The 22,142-nt window shown below is 36.8% G+C and overlaps 1 non-coding gene across 1 annotated transcript; it reads left to right on the plus strand.

Moving 5' to 3' along the window:
• Window positions 1–9,334: 9,334 nt before the first annotated feature.
• Window positions 9,335–9,423, plus strand: TRNAY-GUA. The gene is given in 2 exon segments: window positions 9,335–9,371; window positions 9,388–9,423. It is a non-coding gene; the product is annotated as a tRNA-Tyr (tRNA).
• Window positions 9,424–22,142: the final 12,719 nt, after the last annotated feature.

Genomic DNA, 22,142 nt, shown 5'->3' on the forward strand with positions numbered 1-22,142 from the left:
TTTTCACTACTTGATAAATCAGAAAGAGTTTGCCCCTCCTTGTGGCACTTCCCTGTTTTGTCACTCTTCATCACCTTGGTCTGTTGATAAGAATCAAAAATTGCGTTCATAAACTCCGAAAATAAGCCGCATTATTTTTACGAGCGCCCGTCCTGAAAAAGGCGGATAATCGCCATGACAACTGGACACGCCCCCTCCGATGCGGTTGTGTTGGAAAAGGGTGACCTTGTGACCGCACCATGGCAATTATCCGCATTATTTGGAAATGCGTAATAAACTCAATACCCCTTTCATAAACCCCATTAAAATGAATTAGGCGGCTAATAGCAGCATAATTTGGTCGTAAAATTGGAGGAGGACAAGAGTTATCCGCATTACTCTGATGCTGCTATTATCCGCATAATAGCAGCATCGGGACAAGATTTTGAGTTTATGAACGCATTTCCAAATTATGCGGATAATTGCCATGGTGCGGTCACAAGGTCACCCTTTTCCAACACAACCGCATCGGAGGGGGCGTGTCCAGTAGTCATGGCGATTATCCCCCTTTTTCAGGACGGGCGCTCGTAAAAATAATGCGGCTTATATTTTCGGAGTTTATGAACGCAATTTTTATTGAATTATCCGCATTACTCTTAGGCGGCTAATTGGAGGATAGGTTTATGAAAAGGGTATAAAAATCTTGTCCCGATGCTGCTATTATGCGGATAATAGCAGTCCTCCTCCAATTTTACGACCAAATTATGCTGCTATTAGCCGCCTAATTCATTTTAATGGGGTTTATGAAAGGGGTATAAGAAGAGTTTCATATAGCCGTTTGCAACATTGTGCATACCTTTGTGAATGATGAGAAGCCATGCCTTGCTGATTCAGTGATATTTTTTTTGTCTGTTTGGGATGGGGGGGGGGGGGGGGAGGTGGGATGAGGAGATGAGTCTATCTTACTGGCTGCTGTCTGATGTACAAATTCAAATTTTTTACAAATGAATACCCCAAACCCCCCTCCCTGGATCCTTGCCCATGGTGAAGACGAGTCTGAATCATTTCATCAGCTACAAAGAAAAAAATGCATTATTATTATTTTTTGTTATGGAAAGCATATTTCCTGTCAAGATATAAATTAAATCATGTGTACTCTGTTTTAAAACATCTAGAAAAGCTTTAGGGTCTTATTGAAACATATTTTGAAGATCATTTCCATAAATTTCCAGACAAATTTCAAGAAATACCCCCGGGTATAACTATTCATTTAGTTTACTGTTCAGAGAATTATTGATGTCTGTCTACACGTTTCATTAAAATGAAAAAAAATATTCATCCCATAACTTAGAATTTGTACTGTACTAGAAAAGAATACGGAAATTTGATATTCCTGCCTTGGTTTCACACACAATTTTACACACATTTTTAATGTTCAGCAATGTATTTCATATTTTGATTGATAAATAAACATTTGTTGAATATCTTGCCAAAAGTAGAGATTCAAACTCAACTGATCATTTTCTAAGTATGTAATTACATGTATGTATTCCAACAAACTCTTGGATTTTGAATGAGCATTTTTAGGATGGACATTGCGTTTAATTTCCTAGATTGATAGGATATGTAGTGCGAGAAAATCCACTTTTCAAAACCTTCATTTGTCATTGAACACTACATGGTATAGTCTGGTCTTCTTGTCATTTCAGATGAACATATATTTTGCTTTACAATAAAAGAAAAAGTTCATTTAGTTATGATGATAGTTTTGGAAATGATAACTCGAAACCATATTCACGTATTTTTGGTGTCTAGTCAGTTATAAGGATTTTTTTGTTAGAAGCACATTTCATGAAAATAAACATTGAATTAAGAGTAAGACGCTTATGCTCTTGGATTTTTTTATTGAACTGGAGCAGTTTCAATGAAAGCGATTTTTTACACAAAAAATGCATTTCGCCAGCCATCGCAAGGCATATTTCGGGCAAATCGGTTAGATGTGAGGGGGCCTTAAAGGTCAAGTCCACCCCAGAAAATTGTTGATTTGAATCGATAGAGAAAAATTAAACATAACGCTGCAAATTTCATCGAAATCAGATGTAAAATAAGAAAGTTATGACATTTTCAAGTTTCGCTTATTTTTCACAAAAGAGTTAAATGCACAACTCAGTGATATGCAAATGAGAGAGTCGATGATGTTCATCACTCACTATTTCTTTTGTTTTTTATTGTTTGAATAATACAATATTTCAATTTTTACAGATTTGACAATAAGGACCAACTTAACTTAACCATAAACTGTTAAAATAATGGTAATTCCACGTGTTCAGGGAGAAATAAAACTTTTTTTCACTTGACAAGGAAGAGGAAATTAGAATTTTTCATATTTCATATAATAAAATACAAAAGAAATAGTGAGTGGGTGACGTCATCAGTCTGCCAATTTGCATACCGAATAGGATGTGCATATAACTGTTTTGTGAAATTAAGCGAAACTTTACAATGTAATAACTTTATTTTACATCCAGATTTTGATGAAATTTTCAGTGTTTTGCTCGTTGGATTTTTCTCCTTTTTTTCGAATTAACTTTTTGTTGGGGTGGACTTGTCCTTCAAATTATCTTTCGGAAAAAAACACAGAAAAGAGTGGAAAATCTTGAGAAGTGGGCAGGATGAGAGGCTTGAGTAGAAGGTCTTTTCTTGCTCTGCAACTCCACTTGCCAACTCGAGCCAGCTTCTCTCATCTACTCAAGCCTCTCAGCTCTCACTTTTCCCACCTTTCCAAGTCATACCCACATTCTAATCAAGCCACTCTTCCTGCCCATTTCTCAAGGTTTTTCACTCTTCTGGTTTACACTCCTTTTAAGGACTACCGGTACACCGAAAGATACTCTACTTCCACTCTCTCCACTTTTTTTGTCCTTTCCAGGACTTTACACATAGTGTACCGTACACTGTAAAATATGAAGTGCTGATTTAGCACTTACCATTCTTACGGTGCCTACAGTGACTGCACTACGAGTGCTGATTTTTTAGTAAGATTTGTACTATAAATTGAACAATCGTGGCGCAGTCACTATACGAGAACCGTAAGTGCTAAATTAGCACTTCATTTTTTACAGTGTAATACGATATTCGTGATAAATTGGGAAATAAGAATTTTCACTCGATTTTGTTGAAACCGAGTGATAAAGTCATTTTTCTTTTTCCCTTTTGTAAGTCTGGAAAAAACCGAATAACCTGATAAATCCAGCATTCATTCAAAATGCTAGTAAAACACACAAAAAAGAAAGGAGAAACACAACAGCGACTTGCGGTTGTTTAAAAAAAGTCCAGTAAAATTAATCTTCATTTTTCAAACAATTATCTTTTGATATTGTTTAAATACAAGACTGTCTTGAAGTAGTTATCTATGAATTTGTATAGGAAAATAAGCAATCAATCTTGAACCAATTTTGACAATTTAAGAAGAAATGAGATTTTAAGTCGTTTTAAATCAATTCCAGAAGGGAAATTGGAAAGGTGCATATGCTTAATGCTCTGTGTCTTGTAGGATTATAGGAGGAAAATAGATCTACATGTATATGTATTTCATCTTTATATACATTTGAAATAAATCGCTGGGAGTCGTATGGGATTATAGGGGGAGATAGATCTGTATGTATTTTATAAAAACTGTGACATTTTAAACAATCTTGAGTGATTTAGGTTTGTTTGTTTTTTCTCTTGCCTGCGAATTGGCAAAAGCGGATATAGAGGCGCTCCTCTTTCGATGACGGGGGCGATGGCGCTGTTGTCAAAATTGAAATCTTAACTTTTTTAATGTCCTAAAAAGTATAAGGATCTATTTCGGAAAACTTGCACATACTTGCACTTTTAAAAACCGTTCCGCGGCCCCTGTGACGTATAATCACATTCGGAAAGTGTGTGGTGATAGAAATGATGGATGATAAAAACAACAGCAATTAAAGTCACATTTGAAACCAAATTTGCCCCCAATATTCACTTTACCCTTTAAAATGAGTCTGTGTCATTCAAAATACCAATTTTCCCACTTTGAAGCGTGCTCACTCATCCATAAATAAACAAATCGATTTCATTTTTGCACAGAATTCTGCCAATAGGTTGATAAACATTACTGACAAATGACATTGCTAGAGATAGCCTTAAAAAAAGGTTTCTATGGAAGCTTAAAAGTGCCACCGAGATGTTGAGATAATTATCTCGGGAAGTCGACATCTTGATAGCAAAAGATAAGATGACAAGATCCCAGATCTCATCATGTTGACATCTTGTAGAAGAGATGATGAGATGACAAGATCCCGGATCTCATCATGTCAACATCTTTTAGAAGAGATGATGAGATGGCAAGATCCCGGAACTCATGTCATGTCATCTGATCATCTCTTCTACAAGATGTTGACATGATGAGATCCGAGATCTTGTCATCTGATAATCTCTTCTACAAGATGTTGACATGAGATCCGGGATCTTGTCATCTCATCATCTCTTCTAAAAGATGTTGACATGATGAGATCTGGGATCTTTTCATCTTATCATCTCTTCTAAAAGATGTCAACATGATGAGATCCGGGATCTTGTCATCTCATCATCTCTTCTAAAAGATGTTGACATGATGAGATCCAGGATCTCGTCATCTGATCTTTTGCTATCAAGATATCGACTTCCCAAGATAATTATTTCAACATCTCGGTGGCACTTTTAAGCTTCCATAGGTTTCACCATATTGAATAAGGGGTTTGTGGAGCCGTGATATGTGCAAACGCCGGGATATGTGCAAACAACGGTATATGTGCAAAATTTCGCCGGGATTTGTGCAAACAACGGAATTTGTGCAAACGCCTCACCGGGAAATGTGCAAATCTGTCAAAAAAAATTTCAACGGCATCTGTGCAAACGTGACGACGGAAGTGTGCAAATGAACAATTTTCACGGGAAAAGTGCAAACCTCCGGGATATGTGCAAATCACTGTTTTTATCCATATTAAGGATATTTCTCATGAAATTTTTCATTATTACTGTTAAAATTACACTAATAACATGCCTGCATAGGGGAGAAGCTACAGCTAGTGTCATCGGCAATTTCAGAGAGGCAGGGGGGGACCAGGCTTAGTGGACATTTGCTCCGGCGACAATTGCTCCGATGGAAAATCTAAACATTAAGCGAAACATAAAAGGTAACCTCCAAAACTAAATACACCCTAATCGTAATCATGACAATATTCTGAACCAAAAAGTCTATCACAATCCTAACACTAATCCTATGCCTTCTGAGATATTAATTGTCCCAATTGTCGCAGGAGTATATGTCGTGTCACCTGAAAGGGACATTTAGTACTGTTTCGAACACTGCATGGGGCAATTAATTAAAGGGGTGGGAGAGGCAAGCATGATTTCTACTGATACGTACATTGAACTTGATCTGTTGATTTCATTTCCAGATTTCATCAGAAGTTGTCGAATTTCTTTAAAATTTAATTATAAACCCAAAATGTCTTGATTACTATGACATTTGATATTGATTTTTAGGAATCTATGAAAATTCAAACAAGGCATTGTTTCCTATCTCTTTTAACATGTACCGACGCCAGCTTGGGTAATATCAGCCACATGTGTAAAAACAATGTACCCACTAACGTATATAAAAATATTTCCCACACAATCATGTCATACTAGCGCACTTTACCAACAAGAGGCATTAATTTTGAACTATATACCCACAAATGCGATGCACTTTACTCTCTAAATGCAATATTTTTAGGTTGCAATTCATACACCTCCTCGATTTTACAACGAATGTTCCATATGATATGAATGCAGGGGCTGCGATCCGGGGGGGCAGGGGGTTCACAGTGCCCCCACTTTTTGAAGCACTAGACAGTTTTCCCTTTTAACCCAAGAATTTTGCCCCTTTCATCTTAGAAAGACCCGTTTTATGTGTTTAAGTGTACCCCTTTACCTTTATATAAATATAAGTGCCCATTCTCGTATCAGATAAGTTTCCATTCCTTAAAACCGCTCTTTTCATGCCCTATCATTGCCCGTTTTCCTTATTTCGCGTTCTTATCCCTGTTGTTGTTGTTGTTATTTTGAATAGGCAAACTAGTCAGTTTTGACTATTGTTGCCTTATAAATATGCTTTTCTTTTTTTCAAAAATATGATAATTTCTTTGTTCAAATTATGTCAGTTTGAAAAGTAAAAGAAAGAAAGGAAAGAAAAGTTCCCAGGAAATTGTGCAAGACCACCTCTCCTGCCCTGTATTAGTACGTTATCCTGACAAGCCCGCTCGAGGTGCATTTCGAGGGCGTCTCAGGAGTACAAAAAAATTGTATTCCCTAAAAGTTGTATTCCCTAAAAAAATTGCATTCCCTTCTAAAAGTGCATATTTAAATAACAAAAATCCTTTTAAAATGCTACTCTCGCACCTTTAACCCTATCTAGGCCGGGGGGCCTCGAAGGCCCCCCCCCCCTCAACGAGTCGTGCGATATTTTCGCCGCGCAAAATTTTTTGACCGCGCTGCTCGCTGGCATTTTACTTTCAAGTTTTGCGCAACTTTTGAGACCAATTTCGCGTCACCCGGGTACGTGGTTCCGAAGTTACGCAATGTTATGTAAGTGCATGTCAGACCAAAAATTGCTCAAAAACGTGATTTCGTGTACAAAGGCAATGTAAATTGTGTTTTCAACCAAAAATCTTAAATATATGATTATTTTTAGTTTTGCTGGCCTAAATGTATGTATTTTATGCTGTTTATGATTTTAGAAGAGTCCCCAACGAATTTCATTGAAAAAACAATGAAAAACAAAAGTCCAAAAACAAAGAAATACATAAGAAATTGCAAAAAACAATATAATACATAAGAAATTGATCTAATATCACAATTTTTCATGTACACTTGCTAAGAACATCACAAAGGGTTTCTATGCCAAAAAATAGAACATTTGGACCTTTATTTATTGAGTTAGAGGAAAAAGTATGATTTCGCATACTAATTACGCATGAATTAGCATAATTACGTAATAACGATTTGCATGATACATTACTATACAATTTTGTAGATTATATCACAGACAACATGCGTGCCAATTTTCGGTGCGATCGCGCGGTCGACGGCTGAGATCTCAAGGGCCATATGAACTCCAAAAATACCCCGGCCTAGATAGGGTTAAGTTGTCCCTTTTCAGAGTGAAATTCTTCTTCTGTAGTGTGTAAATTTTCACCTTTGATCAAGTGCCCCATATGAATATTCCGATAAATGCCCCTTCTCTCTGGTTTGTTCAAATGTCCAATTTGCTAATATAAGGTATATGTATTTGCAAGTAAAGTCCTTTCTTTTTTGCAGGGGCATCTGAGCCGAGGGAGGGCACTTGCCCCCTAAGAAATGGACCTCGTTCCATGGACCCCAAAAGTTTTCAAGACCAAGAAATAGAAAAGAAGAAAAGGAAAAGGAAAGAAAAAGTGGTGAAATATGATAGTGTTCTCTATGTCAAAATCTATCACAAATGCTATTATTTTCATTAAAAGTTTCAAAATTTTGCTTGCTCGCTCGCAGCTTTAAAGAAATTTTGCCCTATACGCCATGTTTGCCCCCCTCAATCATTTTGCTCATTAACCTACTAGTACTAGGGTATATATGCTATTTTGTTTTTTGAAAAAAGTTTTTTGTTTCAAGTGCCCTTTTCAAAAGAGGAAGTGTCCTTTTTCGCTGTGCCCTCCCCTCCCCCTATCAATTTTGCTCTGCCGACCCATGCTGGTAGTCTCCTTTTCCAGACCCAATGCGACCTTACCCTACAAGATGAAGGTTATTAGTCTACTTTTTGATACTCAGTCTTGGCCATATATTCTTCCAAACAACAGGATCAATGCTATACCTGGACTAGCTAAGCGTAGTCTCTACTCAAAACCCGGTGGTTAAAAAGAGAAATAAACTTTAAAACTTAGACCTCACCATCTTCTAAACCATTGCCATGTAGAGTTATTATTCTCTACAGACCCAGTCATTTGAAAAAAAAAAAATTCAAGAATCTTCGATACTTCAATCCCGTCATCTTCAATACTAAGTCCCTGTAATGTAGCACATGGGTCTACAGCGTAATTATACAGTGTGTGTACAGTGTAGTTTTTTAAATAAATGGGTATGGAGTAAAGGCTATGCTATAGGTACCCCGTGCTTTGTTATATACTATTAGTTTGGAAGATGATGGGGTATTAGTATTTAATTTTTTTTTAATCACCAGGTTTGGAGTAAAGGCTACACTCAATATCCATTTTTTCCCCCACAGAGTTGAGACGGTGGGGTCGTCAAATTGAAGATCTCCTATTTTTTTTATCAATAACAGCGTCTGGGGTAAAGACTGTGCTCTTATATCCATGCTTTCTTACAGGTTCTTATTTTCGAAGATTATAACATAATTTTTTAAAACGGGTCTGGAGTAAAGACTGCGATATGTACCCTTGCTTTATGACGGAGTCTTAGTCTTGGATCTTAATTCTGAAGGTTTTTTAAAGGACAAGTCCACCCCAACAAAAAATTGATTTGAATAAAAAGAGAAAAATTCAACAAAATTTCATCAAAATCTGATGTAAAATAAGAAAGATATGGCATTTAAAGTTTCGCTTATTTTCAACAAAATAGTTATATGAACGAGCCAGTTACATCCAAATGAGTGAGTTGATGACATCACTCACTCACTATTTCTTTTGTATTTTATTATATGAAATATGAAATATTTTGATTTTCTCATCATTGTCATGTAAAATGAAGCTTCATTCCTCCCTAAACACGTGGAATTCCATTATTTTAACATTTTGTGCTTCAGGCAAGGAGGTCCTAATTGTCAAATTCTTAAAAATTGAAATATTGTATAATTCAAACAATAAAAAACAAAAGAAATAGTGAGTGAGTGAGTGACATCATCGACTCTCTCATTTGGATGTAACTGGCTCGTTCATATAACTATTTTGTTGAAAATAAGCGAAACTTTGAAATGTCATAACTTTCTTATTTTACATCCGATTTTGATGAAATTTTCAGCATTGCGCTTGTCTGATTTTTCTCTATTGATTCAAATCAGCATTTTTCTGAGGTGGACTTGACCTTTAATCAAAGGTTTGGAGAAAAGACAACGCTTTATATCCATTCTTTTTTCACAGGAATGAGACTGTGGGGTCTTGAAAATTTGTTTGAATAAACGGGTCTGGAGAATTGAGAATACGTTATATACACGTTCTTTATAACAGAGTCTTAGTAGTGCAAGATGGCGGGGCTTAAATAATTTTGAATTTGTTTAATCACCCGGTCTGGAGTAAAGACTACACCTTAAACCCAGTAACCACCGATAGCTCAGTTGGTAGAGCGGAGGACTGTAGATGATTGACAACTGTTAACCTTATGTCGCTGGTTCGAATCCGGCTCGGTGGATGTGGGGTGTTTTTTCGGCGCAAATATTCACTACTGAATGACACGCGTCGTATAAGCTAAAACAACAACAACTTATTCCATAAAAAATAGACGGTGAGGTATTAAATTTGATTCTTTTTTTTGATAGAACAAGGTTTAGGGTAAAGACTACATTAGACTTACATTCTATATTCATTTCTACAAGGTCTTAATTTGGTAGACGGTGAGGTGTTGCAGTTTTTTTTAATTATTTTTGAATGGCTATGCTCCTTATGTATGTTTTAGTACAGGGTCTAATTAGTTCAGAAGGATCTTCAAATTATTAAATGACCGGGTCTGGAGCATTAAAGACTACACTCTACATCCATGTTATTCCAAACGCTAGTGGGTCTTCCATTTAAGGGTGGTGCCCCCCCCCCCCCCGGCCTCTCTGAAAAGCGTATCATTGCCGATATCACTGTAGCTTTTCCCTTATGCAGGCATGTTTCTCATTTTTAACAGTAATTTTATGAAACATTTCATGAGAAATAGCCTTTTTATGGATAAATGCAGTGATTTGCACATATCCCGGAGGTTTGTACTTTTCCCGTGAAAATTGTTCATTTGCACATATCCCGTCGTCACGTTTGCACAGATGCCGTTGATAAATTTTGACAGATTGGCACATTTCCCGGCGTGGCGTTCGCACAAGTTCCGTTGTTTGCACAAATCCCGGCGAAATTTTGGGTGACAGCGCGCTAGACCGAGGGTCCGCTAGACCGAGGGTCCGCGAGACCGAGGGTCCGCGAGACCGAGGGTCCGAGAGACCGAAGGCCCGCGAGGCCGAAGGTCCGCGAGACCGACTTTTTTTCCCTTCATCGGTTGCCGGTTGAAAGCTTGATATTCCAAGCATTTTGGTAACAATGATTAAGATGGGTAACTAAAAGAACAATTGACGCAAGCGCGCGAGCTGAAAATTTTGATTTTTAGATCTGAAAAAATTGACAGTTTAATGGACTTTTTGATAAAGAACAAGATGTATATCCAACCAAATATTATTGCAAATCGAAGGGGGCGTTTTTTTTAGGCTTACCTGAAAATGGGACATTCTATTCACCTATTTTATCAGAGAGTCAAAAGGGGCCTAAGCTTTCGATCCTAGCAGAATCTTCTTCGGAGGCAAAATGACAAACATATAAGGTGGAACAACCATAATAGCTCAGCTCCTATTTTTCCTCCCTTATTCAGGCGATATAACATTCATTATAATATATATATATTTTCTCTCCCTTCACCTCTTAGATTTACCACTTATTTATTTTGCTTTTTTTCATGGATACTATGTTTAGTTGTTTTTTCTTCTTCTTCTCAATACGCCCCCTCTCTCATATAGCATCAGTTTCTTTATTTGCTTTTACCCTTTTAGGCAATTTGCTTCCCTTCCATATATACAGGGGTTTTTTTTCCTACTATATTATAGTCTTCTGCTTTTCCCCTCACACCTAGCGGATTACAATATCAGTTACGTTGTATTTATATTATTTTTTCATTTTTAATATATTTATATACTTTTATACTTTTACAGATTTATTTTATCATTTACTTTCTTCTCTAAGTTAGTTTCATGCTCTATCATACATTCTTGTGTCTTTTGCACATTATCAGTTGTTCCCTTCTCTTTCCCTTTTTTCCCCACTCTTATGCACAAGCTTATTATGCCTTTCTTTGTTACCTGTTTGACCCACCTCTCACTAATTCTCTTGTTTTTCATATCTTCCTCATACCCTCTATCACTGTTTTGTTCCAGATCCTGTTTGATGTTGCCTGCCTCATTATCTTAATCCCTCTTGGCTTGAGGTCTTTCTTTGGCCTTACTCCACTAACTTCCCTTTGTGTCTGCCTACTCCTTTTCTTTCATCCCCTTCATTAACCTGATTGGTCATCTCTTCTCACTAATGCCCCTTTTGTCTCCTTGTTCCAGTGTTGCTGTTGTATGTCCGTGGTCTATATTATGGTTGTTCCACCTTATATGTTTGTTATTTTGCCTCCGAAGAAGATTCTGCTAGGATCGAAAGCTTAGGCCCCTTTTGACTCTCTTATTTACTCCATTGGCTCTTCTTTTTTTTTAGATAAGCAGTTTACAGCAGCTTCTTTTTGCCACCTATTTAATCATGAAAAGTATGGGTTTATTGCTAAAGAAGTGATGCGAGCGCGAAACGCGAGCTGAAATTTTTTATATTCCACTGTGAAAAATGGATATTTTGAGCACGATTTTGAATAAAGAACGAGTTGTGCATCTCAATTTCGCTTGCCGATTTCTGTCTAACATTACAATCTTATTTTATTTTTACACATCCGGAATTATTGGGGGGGTAAAACGATATGTTTGCCCCCCCTATCCCCCAGGATCGACGCCTCTGATCGTAAGTTTATACTGTAAGTAGCAGAACCCCCCCCCCTGCACCACATCCCCCTACAGAGACGTTTCGTGCGCGCAGTACGTGTTTCGCACCACCGCTAGGCGGTGGTGAGCAGGCGCGTGCTCGCATTATAATTTGTTGGTGAGATATGTGTCTCTTTCTCATGAGTCATGAAATCCTAGCAACGCCACTGATTCTATATAGTTACCGGGAATTATTTGGCACCCCCCCCCCCCCGTTAACAGGCACCTGTTACGCCACTGCAACGAGGCGTCTTAAACCACTCGACCGCAGCAACCGATGAAGGGAAAAAAAGTCGGTCTCGCGGGCCTTCGGTCTCGCGGACCCTCGGTCTTGCGGTCCCTCGGTCTCGCGGACCCTCGGCCTCGCGGACCTTCGTTCAAGTGGTCGGACCCCAAATTTTGCACATATACCATTGTTTGCACATATCCCGGCGTTTGCACATATCACGGCTCCACAGGGTTACTTATTTTTAAACATAGCATCCATATATGCTTTTCACACTGTACTTTTTGTCCTAAATTGGTGGGGATTAGGGGGGGGGGGTCTTAGCCCCACCAATTTCCCGGGGTTAAGCTTAGCCCACTTCGTTTTCACAATACGTTTTAGCAAAGTGGGCTAGCACGGTAAATAGTACGGTACTATCTGGCCCTGCAAAAAATGCAGGGTTAGCCGGCTTATTGTGGTGCTAGCACCACAATTGCGGTGTTAAGAGATGCAGTGTGAAAACGAAACAGGGCTAAGGAAAGTGGGGCTAAGCATTAACCAATCACAGAAGTCGAATTGCGCGTTAATCACGCTCTGTATGGTAAAATCATCAGTATTCATGAGCTGAGGGATAGTCCGGGGTTAAGGCATTAATCACGGTTGAGCAGATAGTATGGGGTTAAGAAAGACAGTGCGAATCGAAAAAAAGATAGTATGGGGTTAAGAAAGACAGTGTGAATCGAAAAAAAAGATAGTATGGGGTTAAGGATAGTCCGGGGTTAAGAATAGTATGGGGTTAAGGAAATGCAATCTGAAAAGCATTATAATGTACGCATGTCTATGAGGGAGGAAGTCAAAATTTTAACAAATATGAAATGGGGGTTTGTTTCATGGACGGTTTTTGTTACTTCTGCCGACAGTTATTTCATGAAACTTCGCACATGGCTTCAGAGTAACACTATCCAAAAGGCGCGCACACCAAAATAACCAATCGATACGGCACAGAGTGGGGCCAAGGCCTTGAACTTTCTTCTCATTTGCATAATTTTCGTATATTGTGTGCTCACTAATGCATTAAACATCGGGATTTTCATAAAAATCAAATGATTTATGCAAGGAGGTTTGTGACAGGTATACATAGTTACAAACTGCATTTAGGGTAAAGAAGAAGAAGAAAAACAAGAAAAAAAGGAGAAGTGGTAGTAGTAGAAGTAGTAGTAGTAGTAGTAGTAGTAGTAGTAGTAGTAGTGGTAACAGTAGTAGTAGTAGTAGTAGTAGTAGTAGTAGTAGTAGTAGTAGTAGTAGTAGTAGTAGTAGTAGTAGTAGTAGTAGTAGTAGTAGTAGTAGTAGTAGTAGTAGTAGTAGTAAAAAGAAGAAAGAAAGAAAGAAAGAAAGAAAGAAAAAAGAAAGAAAAAACAAAGAAAGAAAGAACGAAGAAAGGGGATAAAAGAGATTTAGAACAGTTAGAAGGCGAAGAAGATGAATAAGTAAAAACTATGAAAGAAAGACTTAAGTAAAAAAAATCTCTTTTTAGCCCTTCATTCATATTGACTTTTCTAAGTAATAAATGTCATCTGCTATAATATGCATTCATATATTTTATAAACCATGAAAGAGGGAAAGAAAGAAAGAAAGAAAGAAAGAAAGAAAGAAAGGAATGAAGAATAAAGAAATTGATTTTTATTCTATTTAATTGACGAAATATCCGAAATAATAAGTTTTCTTTGATTAAATGGTAATTTCTAGAAACTACAATATTAATGATAAGTGTCTCAGGTGATGGTGTGCAATTTACTCATTCATATTATCATATCCCGAAGTAATAAAGGAAGCCTTTTTTGTGTCAATAATTATTGATAGATTAGGTGCATGTGATATGCTTATCCTTGAAATAATCTGCGATTAGTTGGTTATTCTACTAAAGGAATATTAAGTACAGGGCGTCAAATTATTTTTTCTTCCTCAGGAGCAAGTTTTGAAGCTCAAAGTTTCCTCAATCAGCTGGTAAAAAAAAACACTTGTGGTTGATTTTTCATAATCAACATTATTCTGAAATGTCTACATTTTTGCGCATTGTGGAGAAAGATACAACATGAGTTACATATTCACATGGTTGTACTGTTACAAAGTCACCCCAATAATACTTGATAACTTATGTATAGACTTTCAGTACTCACTTTGGCTTTGTACTGTTACAGGTAGTGCATATAATTGAGCATCTAAATGGATGAAAGATCCATTCCCAATCAGAAACTATAAGTTTAATGATGGAGTTGGGTCGTTTAGACCTAGAGGTACAATACACATTTCCAGCCTGGACGTTAGGACTTCTTACTGATACAAACTTACAGTATTTATTCTGTACTGCTTTATGCTTAAATAGACCTTGCAATTTTGTACAGTTGTAATCGTATGTATTGTGTACTGCTTTTTTTCAAAATATGAAAAATGAAATTCATGATGATACATGTAATAAATCTCAGCTTTTCAAACACAAATTAGCTTACATGATACATTTGTACATGTCATATAAACTAGCTTATGCTTATTATTACATGATACATAATATCGGATATATATATCAGAATCTCAAGTATCAATTGATAGATAAATAACATTGTTTTGCGCCTATACTCAATTTCCTCACTCAGACCTGTCCTCACCTCACTGGCACTGTGCAAGTGCAAGGTAAAATATGTATAAAAAATCCAGAATAAGTGTGCTCAGTATTACTGAATTACTCTGCTACGTTTTGCAAGCTAGTCTAGACGTAACTAAATGAATGAAAATATGGCACTTTTTTCTAAGTCTCACTGGCACTGTGCAAGTGCAAGGTAAAATATGTATAAAAAAATCCAGATTAAGTGTGCTCAGTATTACTGAATTACTCTGCTACGTTTTGCAAGCTAGTCTAGATGTAACTAAATGAATGAAAATATGGCACTTTTTTCTAAGTTTTCTCTTTTCTTCTTTTTTCCTCCTCCTCCTCTTCCCCTTTCTTGCCTTCCTCTTTTCTTTCTTTTCCTCTTCCTCTCCTTCCTCTTCCTCTTCTTTTTTTCTTCTCCTTTTTCCCATTTTTATTTTTTCTCATGAAGGCACAATTTCCTCAATTTCTTCTGTTGCTTCCTGGGAGCGGTGCTCCCCGCTCCCGCACAATTTGACATCCTGAATTAAGTAACACGAATAATGCCATGAACCTTTGCGATATTCAAGAACGGGAATGGCAGATAAAGGATTTATTTAATCTCTATTAGTCATTTAGGGTATACCAGTTCAGGACTTACAAGATTACGAAGGAGAAAAAGGAATGTATCTTAATTAATTTTGTGATTACAGTGACGAACGAGTTTGCAGATGGGCCTATAATGGATTTACTTTGATTAAACTCAGGTGCAGATAATTAAAGATTAAAAATATAAACTTTGACAGGGACTGTCAAATTATAATCATTATAGTAAGATGACATTTAAAAAAGAAATGGCTGAATCTAATATTATATCCACAACTCGCAAGCACGTGGATTAGGATTTAATCCAGCCACGCCACTGCTTGGATTCACTTTATTCACTTTATTACCCTTTAAAATGAGTCTGTGACATTGAAAATACTGTACCAATTTTCCCACTTTGATGCGTGCTCACTCATCCATAAATAAACAAATCGATTTCATTTTGCACAGAACTATGCCCGTTGGTTGATAAACATTACTGACAAATGACATTGCTAAAGACAGCCTTGAAAAAGTTTCACCATATTGAATAAGGGGTTACTTATTCTTAAACATAATGCATCCATAATGTACACATGTCTATGAGAGAGGAAGTCAAAATTTTAACAAATATGAAATGAGGGTTTGTTTCATGGACGGTGTTTGTTACTTCTGCCAACAGTTATTTCATGAAACTTCGCACATGGCTTCACTATCCAAAAGGCGCGCACACCAAATTAACCATTCGATACGGCAAAGAGTGGGGCCAAGGCCTTGAACTTTCTTCTCATTTGCATAATTTTCGAATATTGTGTGCTCACTAATGCATTAAACATCGGGATTTTCATAAAAATCAAATCAAATGATTTATGCAAGGAGGTTTGTGACAGATATCCATAGTTACAACTGCATTTAGGGTAAAGGAGAAGAAGAACAAAAAAGAAGGAGAAGTAGTAGTAGTAGGAGTAGTATTGGTAGTAAAAAAAGAAGAAAGAAAGAAAGAAAGAAAGTAAGCCGGAAAGAAAGAAAGAATGAAGGAAAGAAAGAAAGAAAGAAAAAGCAAAGAAAGAAAGAACGAAGAAAGGAGATAAAAGAGATTTGGAAAAGTTAGAAGGCGAAGAAGATAAAGTAAAAGTATGAAAGAAAGACTTAAGTAAAAAAAAATATCTTTTTAGCCCTTCATTCATATTGACTTTTCTAAGTAATAAATGTCATCTGCTATATACACTCATATATATATACATTTCATAAACCATGAAAGAGGGAAAGAAAGAAATAAAGAAAGCCTTTGTTGTGTCAATAATTATTGATAGATTAGGTGCATGTGATATGCTTATCCTTGAAATAATCTGCGATTAGTTGGTTATTCTACTAAAGGAATATTAAGTAACACGAATAATGCATTAACCTTTGCGATATTCAAGAACGGGAATGGCAGATAAAGGATTTATTTAATCTCTATTCATTTAGGGTATACCAGTTCAGGACTTACAAGATTACCATGGAGAAAAAGTAATCTATCTTAATTAATTTTGTGATGACAGTGACGAACGCGTTTGCAGATGGGCCTACAATGGATTTACTTTGATCAAAATCAGGTGCAGATAATTAAAGATTAAAAATATAAACTTTGACAGGAACTGTCAAAATATAATCATTATAGTAAGATAACATTTAAAAAATAAATGGCTGAATTTAATATTATATCCACAACTCGCACGCACGTGGATTAGGATCTTAATCCAGCCACGCCACTGCTTGGATTTGTCCCATTATTTCTCTTTATTCAACTTGATTCCAGTTTCTTTCCGAAGTGGAAGCTTGAGGTTTTTCATATTTGCCATGTGTTTTTAAAACAGATTTTGACGATGAAAGGGAATTTAAACCTTAGTTGTTATTTCTTTAATGGAGGCCAAAATCTCTCGATTCTGCCATTTTACCAGACTCTAAAATTTGTGAACTTCAAAGATCCATGGAAAATAATACGCACATGACCATAATTTGTGTAAAGTCACACTGAGCAAAAATTACATAGGCCTACCAAAATCATCCTAATCCTCCATAGACGACGAAATGGTTTTGAAACCTTGCTAGAAAAAAAAAGCTTAAGCAGATGGCAATGTTTACGTGTAGTACCCGTTTTTTGAAAAAATTAGGGGCAGAATTCAAATTATATAGGCCTACCAAAATCATCCTAATCCTCCATAGACGACGAAATGGTTTTGAAACCTTGCTAGAAAAAAAGCTTAAACAGATGGCAATATTTACGTGTAGTACCCGTTTATTGAAAAAATTAGGGGCAGAATTCAAAGCCACCCCCATCTGCCCATGGACTTGGGAATAGGAGGTGCTGCGTATATCATTTACCATCGGTACCACCCCCTGGAAATCAGGTTGATAAGCAAAAAAACAAAGAAAACAGAGGAAGGAAGGAATCAAGGAATGGAGGAAGAAAGAAAGAAAGAAACTAAAAATAACGGAGATTTGTGAACGTTACCTCTTTTTCTCTCTTTTTGCTTGTTATTTTTTCTCCTGCCAAACCCCCTAATTCTTCTTGCAGTGAAACTTTTCTTTTGTTTCTCATTTCTGTCTCGCCTGCATAGTAGAGCGAGGTTATACAGGAGCCGCTTTTCTAACGACGGCGGCGTCCGCATTTAAATCTTAAAGGTCAAGTCCACCTCAGAAAAATGTTGATTTGAATCAATAGAAAAAAATCAGACAAGCACAATGCCGAAAATTTCATCAAAATCGGATGTAAAATAAGAAAGTTTTGACATTTCAAAGTTTCGCTTTTTTTAACAAAATAGTTACATGAACGAGCCGGTTACATCCAAATCAAATGAGAGAGTCGCTGATGTCACTAACTAACTATTTCTTTTGTTTGTTATTGTTTGAATTATACAATATTTCAATTTTTACGAATTTGACGATTAGGACCTCCTTGCCTGAAGCACAAAAAAATTAATGGAATTCCACGTGTTCAGTGAGGAATGAAATTTCATTTCACATGACAATGACGAGAAAATAAAAATATCTCATATTACATATAATTAAATACAAAAGAAATAGTGAGTGAGTGATGTCATCAGTTACTCATTTGCATACCGACCGAGATGTGCATATAGTTACTGTTTTGTGAAATGAAGCGAAACTGTAAAATGCCATAACTTTCTTATTTCACATCCGATTTTGATGGAATTTTCAGTGTTATGCTTGTTGAATTTTACTCTTTTTATTCCAATCAAGTTTTTATTGGGGTTGACTTGTCCTTTAACCAAGGTTAGGTTATTGAAATGTCATCAGCACTTAGTTCATTAAAATTGGCTTTAGGGTAATCAAGTATCACTTATAATATCATCTTTCACGGGTTTCAGATCACATGATCAAGGTCAAAGGTCAATTAGGCTCGATGATGGTGGACGCGGGCGCGAAAGGACGCGCTTTGTAGCTCCTCCAGGAATTTAGACTGTTGTGCTCAATATTTTGGAAAAATGTAACCTTTTGCACTTTGGACCATACTATATGGAATAATCCACATCAGTCTACCAATACTGCTGACTACGCTGGACCCTTTGGAGCAAGGTATGACTATCTCATTATACTGATTTTATTGTTTCAAATTAACGTCTTCTGATCGAGAAACTCACAATGAAAAGCAAATCAGCTGCGAAGGGATACAACGAGGTTGCTGCTACAAAAGGCCCGAGCGGCCCGGGGCGAAACCATGACGCCACGCCTGCCGGAGCTATGCAAGCCTCGCCAACGCGCAAGCATCATGAGCAAAGATCTAGTGCGCGTTCCCGATCCCCGACGAGGTCAACAAACTCTCGATTCAGTGATGACGGAGGCGAAGAAGGGTCTGCTGCGTATGAGGTACCAGGCGTAGAAGAAGGGTTGGAGGTGGCTATCAAAAAAGCTCTGCAAGTTATTCTTCTAGAAGAATCGTTCGCAAAGAACCTAGTCAGCTCCATAAAATCTGTTCTTGTGAAGGAAATTGAATCAGCAGTTTCTGATCATGTTGAGTCCATCTTATTCGAGAATGCAAATCTTCAGGAGGAAGTTGGTCGTCTAAAAAACAGAGTCGAGTCGCTAGAAGCTGCAGCTGATGAGGCGGAGCAGTATTCACGCCGCAATTGCCTGATTTTCAGTGGTATTGCTGAATCTGCAAACGAAGATACTGATGCCAAGATCATAGAGGTGTGCCAGAGGAATCTGGGTGTTACAGTGAAACAAGAGGACATCGATCGTTCTCACCGCCTTTCCAGCCATGCTGCGCTTGAGAACAAGCAGAAGGAGCCACGTAAGCCCCGGAATATCATCATCAAATTTTCCAACTACAGGGCAAGAGAGGCTGTATATGCATCTAGGGCTAAGCTGAAAGGCCTTTCAATTTACATCAATGAAAATCTAATACGAAAGCGATCTCAGCTGTTCTGGCAAGTGAAGAAGGGAAACCTCCCGCAAGTCCACAAAGTCTGGACTCAAGACGGAAGGATAACAGCGATAAATAAGAGTGGGAAAAGAGTTGCTCTTTCAAGTGTAAAGGACCTCGGAAAACTTGATCAATTGAAAGAATGAGACAACAATCTCAATCAAATTCACTTAACTGTAAAACTTGGTCTGCTTGAGCACACAGGCGTTCCTGTTTACCATTTGCTTTTAAATTGCACTATTAAATGTACGATTTGTTTTTAATAAGGTTATTTACTAGTACCTGGTTATTATTCTATTGTATATTTGTATAAAATTACATTCATAACTTACGCGTAATACTTTTCACTTGTTTTGAAATGTGTCAATTTACATTTTATTGTTATTGTTGCTGTTGCTATTTTGCACATATTCGCTTTGCTATATATTTGATTATTAAAATGTTAAATGTATATAAATTGCTTAGAGTGGTGGAAGTAAAATATGAACCTAATTTCAACATAAGTTTCAATGATTAAATACCCATGTTCAATTTGTAATAAATCTGTAAAATAAATCAAAAGGCTTTGTTATGCACTGTATGTTCACAGTGGGTGCATATAGTTTGTGGCGGGGTCTCAAGAGAGACCTATGATTCAGACGAACTGTTTGAAAATTGGCAGTGCCCGAAATGCATTCTGCAAAGTGTATTACCTTTTTGGAATGATCCTGATGTATCTACTGAAGTCATGTATAACTGTAATAATATTTCTGTCGACGCAAATGATGATATGTCAACCGAAACTAATGATTTTGCTCTAAAAGGTATTAAAGGTATTAAATTAGCTCATCTTAATGTCAGAAGCATTGTTAATAAAGTTGCTGATTTACAATGTTTGCTGAATAATAACCCTTATGATCTACTAGGTGTGTCAGAAACATGGTTAACAAAAGAACATTCTGATAGCTTGATTTCTGTTAAAGGTTATAAGTTTGAGAGGAGGGATAGATGTACTCATGGAGGTGGAGTGGGATGTTTTATAACAGAAAATTTATCATATATAAGAAGATTGGATCTTGAATCTGTTGCCTTAGAAATAATTTGGTTGGAGTTGCAACGTAGAAATAGTAGCTCATTATTTATTGGTATATTGTATAGAAAACCCGATAATCATTTAGATTTTTTTGACAGTCTTGAAAGTAATCTCGAGAAATTGTATACAGTTACAAACAATGTCATCCTTCTTGGTGATTTTAATTGTAATATGCAAACCGTAAATAATCTTTCTAGAAAAGTTTCCAGTCTCCTTACTACAATGCAAATGACACAGGTTATATCTGAACCCACTAGAATTTCACCACATAGCCAGTCAGTAATCGATTTGGTATGTATTTCTGATTCACTTGTTGACAATATTATTAAATCAGGAGTGCAGTCAGCTGGACTTAGTGATCACTCTGTGATTTTTACTGCAATTAAAGGGAAACATCAACCCCTTTCTCCCAAAATAACTAAATGTCGTTCTTTCAAGTACTTTGACAGTGAGAAATTTAAAGATGATGTAAGGAAAGTTGATTGGCATGAGTTTTATTCCTGTGGGACTGATGTTGAAAAATTGTGGCACTCCTTTAAAAACGCACTCCTAGACATTTGTGACTGGCATGCCCCCGTGATATCAGTGCGGCAAAAACAAAGAGGGGTACCTTGGATAAATGATGATTATTTGGTGTTAGCACGCGAAAGGGATTATTATCGAAAGCAATTTAGAAAAACAAGATTAATTCTTTGGTGGAATAAATTTCAGTCTTCCCGTAACAGAGCTAATAACTTGATTAAAAATTTGAAAAAGAAGTATTATCAGGACAAATTTAAGGACTGCGGAAATGACATAAAAAAGAACTGGAACATTTTATCGAAGCTTCTACCTAAGAAAAATAAAACCACGAGTCATGATGTTAAGTTAACAATTGATGATGGTCAAATACCTAACAATGAAATAGCTCACGTTCTAAACAAAGCCTTTAATGAAGTCGGCTCGAGGTTGCAAGCCCCTTCGAATAATTTCTCGAAAGATTTATTAAACAATTTACAAACTCTTTTTATTCCAGATTGTGAATTTAAATTTTGTGCAATCAAAAAGGAGTATGTTTTGAAAGAGCTATTACATATTGATTGTTCGAAAGCGGTCGGAGTAGATGGTATTTACCCTAAGTTTCTTAAGCTGGCAGCAGAGAGTATAGCTGGACCTTTAACCCATTTATTTAATGCAACTTTGCAAACTAGTGTTATTTCCAGAAGATTTTAAGACAGCAAGAATTACTCCTGTACATAAGGGAGGATCTTTTGATATTGACAATTATAGACCAATATCTGTGCTTCCAGTCCTGTCCAAAATACTAGAGAGAGCAGTACATGATCAATTGTATAAGTACTTAAATGTAAATGATCTACTTGCAAATTGTCAGTCTGGCTTCAGACCGTCTTATTCCACTGC

Source organism: Lytechinus variegatus, chromosome 7 (assembly GCF_018143015.1).
Source record: "Lytechinus variegatus isolate NC3 chromosome 7, Lvar_3.0, whole genome shotgun sequence".
Taxonomy (NCBI): domain Eukaryota; kingdom Metazoa; phylum Echinodermata; class Echinoidea; order Temnopleuroida; family Toxopneustidae; genus Lytechinus; species Lytechinus variegatus.